Below are 4841 nucleotides of genomic sequence, written 5' to 3' on the forward strand. Positions count from 1 at the left end.
CGATAAACGAGGGTTCACTGTATTGAGCAGCATCGCTGGCTCCACCCACTCAACGCCAGTCGCACCCCGGGTCCCAGCTGAGATAAGCAGACATTTCTCAATGGTGTCCCTTGGGAGGCACCATCACTCGGGCGATGATCGTGACTGAAGCAGCGGTGTGCACCTCCTCAAGGGGCTAACCAGAACCCCTCACCCCTCAACCCCTCCCAGAGGCCATGAGCTGAGTCCCCTCCCCTGCCTCCCAGGAAACAAAAAAATAAAACCTCACTGTCATGGCATCGATTCTGACTCCTAACGACCCTACAGGACTGGAGCCCATCGGGTAGAGCTGCCCCTGTGGGTTTCTGCGACTGTGGCTGTAGGATGCAAAAGCCCCGTCTTTCTCCCAAGGAGCAGCCGGGGAGTTGGGACTGCTGACCTTGTGGTTAGTCGCACCATGTATCACCTACTCTGCCACCACGCCCTCTCAAGGCCCCAAGCCTGTGGTAAACAGTCTGGGTGTCCAGAATGGGACCGGGCATTCTGGGCAGCCCAGCAGAGCCCTCGGCAGACTACTAACTGGAGGGCCAGAGTCCAAGCTGCGACTGGGTCATGCAGCTCTGGGTTCCGGGGACAACAAATGACCCTGGAAGCCAGACTTTCTCAAACCTGTGTGAGCACCAAGTCCTCCCGTGCCTGGAACCTCTGGTGGCCCTCATCCTCTGGGCCTCTCATCTGGGAACAAAGCAGAGCCTGGAGGGTGGTCTGGGAACCTGTCCTTTGAACGAGCCTCCCACCCACACCCCGACATACTCTTCCAGCCCACGCAGCTTCGTGCCCCCCCAGCAGGTGCTTGGGGCCGGCTCCTGTAGGCCCCTGGGAAGAACGCAGCCAAGGCCAGAGGCCCCGGGCTGCAGCAGTACAGCCCTTCGCCAGGGAGCAGTAATGCCTGACTCCAGCCACGTGGGTGGCGGCCTTCTCTGCGTCAGGCTGGTCTGGTGGAGACAATGACCTCACCTGCGTGGAAGAGCCGTGGCGGCTGCTGGGCTCTGGGGTCAGGGAGGGGTCCAAGAGCCAGACAGAGAGGAGCTTGGGGGCTGAGAATGCCTCCTGCCTGGCCTGGCGGTGGCCCAGCGCTGTGGCCTGTGGTCTGGCCGGGAGCAGGGGACCAGACCTCCCCGTGGCTGGCACGCACACAGCAGCTACATCCCTACCACGGTGGGAAAGGGAGAGGGGCTGACTGACGTGGGCGGCTGACCTCACGCCTCCCCGTCTCTCCTCCCCCAGTGCCTCGCTGCTGTGGGGAGCAAGACCTACAGGGTCGGTGGTCCAGACTGGGGGAGGGGGTTGCAGCACTCCAGCAGGCCCAAGGGAGTGGGGTCCCAGGCTGCAGGGACACAGGTAGACCTCCCTCTGTGAACTGACGTCACTGGCCCAGAGGAGGGTCGCCTGGTGGGGATTTGAGCGGCACGCACAGTCAAATGAATCAAAGGCAGAGCAGAGCACATAGTCAGCTGAGACCTGGCTCACTCACTTGTGGGCCTACTGTGGGCCACATCGCTTCATTGGAGGCTCCCATGATGGATCTGAAACCAAGGCACAGGACTAGAGGCGCTTCCCAAAGCTGCAGGCAGGTAGAAGCCCAGGCTGGAGCCATAGGCGCTGCTCAGATCAAAGGAACAGGAATCCCGAGGTGGGCTGAGCTCCCAGGGCTGCAGCCGTGGCAGCTCTGGGCTCTGCTCACTAACTACAGAGGACAACTGCCCCCAGAGGGTCTCTTTCTCCCACCGAGAGGCTGGTGGGCTCGAACTGCCCTCTTTTCAGTTAGCAACCTGGTGTGTAATCACCCCGCCACCAGGCTTCCTTCTGTGCACACAAGGGGTTTGAGAAACCATAGTGTCCCCCCTGTGGAGCCGGACAAGTCAAGGGCCAGTGTGGGGAGGCCTAGAGCTACCGTAGACCTGGGAAGGTCAAGCCTGAAGGGCTGGAGAAAGACGTCAGCGAAGAAGACACCGGGGCTGGGTCTTGAAGGCCGGGGTGTCTTCCACATGGAAGCCTCTGTGCCAAGACATGGGGAGGTGAGAAAGTGGGGCAATGAACGGACCTGCGAGCCAGTGCCCCAGCCGAAGGAGGGGATCCAAGAAGATGGCGTTGGGCAGCATCTTGCGCTTCTGGAGGCCCCCGTGAGGGACGGCCATCTGTACTTGACCCCTAATCTAAAGGTTGGCAGTTCTGGATAAACCGGGGCACAGACACCCCACACGACAGAATGCCATGCCTCACTGAAAAACAATGCGGGGACCACGGTGGCCCAGGGAACACACTGCCATGTGAAGTGAGTCCATCGCAAAAAGGCACATGCTGCAGGAGAGACAACTAGGCAGATACGAACCAAGGGCAAGACGTGCACACCAAAGGAGCACATCTTGGGGGTTCCCGGGGGGAGGGGGGGTCTTAAGCTGGGGACGGAGGACCAGTCTGTTCAGAAGCCGGGACAGGGGATGGGTTGACAGACAGTGACTTGGGTGAGAGAGAGGATGGAGGTTCGTGAAAGGGAGACCAGGCGTCAAGGCGTCGCGGTGGGATGGACGACAGGGGTGAGGGTGGAGGAGTGGTTTGAACAGTGGAATGCGAACTCCATGTTCTGAAGGCAACCCCCACTGAATTCACAATCAAGAAAAAAAATCATTAAACAAAAGAATCGGAGTCTCCAGTGCTCCCATCAAGGCTGCCGATCAAAGGTCGGTGATCTATTTCTGTCAAGATGACAGTAAAATTTTTTTTTAAAGCCTATGGAGCATTTCGACTGTCACACCTTGGGTTACCATGACCCCAACCAGAACACCACCAACTGGACCGTCACGGGGTTTCAGAGCCTGTAGTCTGTACAGGAACAGACAGCCATCTGTGTCTCCCAGGGATCGGAGCTGCTGATGGATCTGTGTGACCAACCTTGCAGTTAGTGGCCCCGGAGCTGGCCCACCGTGCCACCCGGGCTCCTGCGTCTCCAGGCCCCCATGGAGGTCACCCCCAATCAGAATCAATTCCAAGCAACAGCAACGGGTTGCATCTTGCTTTGGCTTGGGGTGTGAAACGAGTCCTCGGGCTTCACGCCTCCAGCTGCGACGGGAAAGGGTGGCAAGCTGAGTCCCCTCCCTGAGAGACGCCGCCAAAGAAAGAGCGGCCGACCTACTTCTGGAAAAGAAAAGAAAAAAACCCAAACCATTGATCATGCAGCGGAGCACCCGTGGCGTTGCCAGCAGACAGCATTGACTGGTGAAATGGAACTGCAAACCCCTTGCTCAGCATAACGGGAGCCCTGGGGTGTGTGTGTGGGGGGGGGGGGGGGGTTCGTGAGTTTCAAGTTGGGCTGCTAACCGCAAGGTCAGCAGTTCGAAAGCACCACCCCACTGCACAGGAGAAAGACGAGGCTTTCTACTCCCATGAAGAGTGGCCATCTCGGGAACCCACGGGGACAGTTCTCCTCAGTCTATAGAGCCACTAGGAGTCAGAATGCACGCGACGGTTTTGTTCAAAAATGAAGAATTTCAAGATGACGAGAGCAGAAGCCTGGGGCCCTTCTGAGCGGAGGGGTGGGCATGAAGTCAGGCAGGAGGCTGGGCACTTGGACTAGACCATGGTGCACAGCACGGGGAGGGGGGCGGAGGCTCAGCCTCTCAGCAATTTGAGCTGGAATTTTGGAAGCTTCTGGAATGAAGGGTGGTTGGACCAGCCTGGAAGGGGGCCGAGCGTTCAGGCAGGGTGGTGGTCTGCAGGCTGTGGTGATGTAAGAAGGGCAGAGAAGTCGGCAGGAGGGAATGTTTCAGAGGTGATTTGAATCCAAACTGGGCATGGGAGTCAGCTAGTACTGCCCAAGGGCTACCTAAAAAATGTCCATGAAGCTGAGATTTCTCTTATCAGAAGCTCAGGAGGCATGCACTCCCTCTGGCAGCTCCTGGGCGAATCCCTGCCGTGCCTTCCTCCCCCGCCGTGCCTGCCTTTACAAGGCCTTCTCTAGGTCTGCCCACCTCCCTCTGGGCATCTCTTATAAGGACAGTTGTCAGCTGCATTTTTGGCTCAGTGGGTCATCTTGAATGAGCTCATCTTGAGATCCTTCACTTACTATCAGCTCCTCTTTTCCCAACTAGGGACACTTTCACAGGTCCAGGAGGTTAGGGTGCCTTTGAGGACATGCATGTGACAGCCCCTTCCCCAAACAGGACAAGAGCACACTCGCGGAGGACAAGATTCCCACCCACGCCTTCGGCCTCCACGGCTCCTGCCCGGGGGCACTCTCCACTCTCCTATGGGGAACTGGGTGGGGACTGGGGAGCCCGGCCAAGGAGAAAGCCTGCTGACAGGTAGAGTCTGCCCAGCTTTGATTCATTGACCACCGTCTGGACCAGAGCTGGACCAAGGCGCTCGGAATGACAAAAATGCCTCACACATACTTGCTCTTGCTTAGCGGTTTGGTTCGCAGCCTCCAGAGAGGGGCTGTCTGTTCCCTTCACCCCCAGCTTGGCTCTCCATCCCATCGTCACATCTGTGGCTACCCTTCTCATCCCACCCACAGCTCCTTGAGACAGCTTCTCCGCCCTCCCAGCCTCCACCCCTCCAATTACACGCCCCCCCACCAGCTTTGAGACTCAGATGGAGTGGGCGGGCCTTGACCACGTCCTCATAATTGAAATATTTGCCCTTAAGTGAGTCCGGACCAGGGTGGTGCTACCCCTCCGAGGGAGGACATGTCTGGGGAGGGTCCTAGGTGCCCAAGCCAAACACCCAGCCCATTGCCCTCAAGTTAGTTCAAAGCATAGCAACCCCTTCTAGGACAGAGTAGAACCGCGCCCCTCCCCCCCTCC

The 4841-nt window shown here is 58.5% G+C and overlaps 1 pseudogene; it reads right to left on the reverse strand.

Annotated features, from left to right (window-relative positions):
* Window positions 1-642: 642 nt before the first annotated feature.
* The window catches only part of LOC115869494, an 8527-nt pseudogene continuing 4328 nt past the window's right edge, over window positions 643-4841 (reverse strand).

Source organism: Echinops telfairi, unplaced genomic scaffold (genome assembly GCF_000313985.2).
Source record: "Echinops telfairi isolate 266 unplaced genomic scaffold, ASM31398v2 ScPeMD7_29;HRSCAF=101, whole genome shotgun sequence".
Taxonomy (NCBI): domain Eukaryota; kingdom Metazoa; phylum Chordata; class Mammalia; order Afrosoricida; family Tenrecidae; genus Echinops; species Echinops telfairi.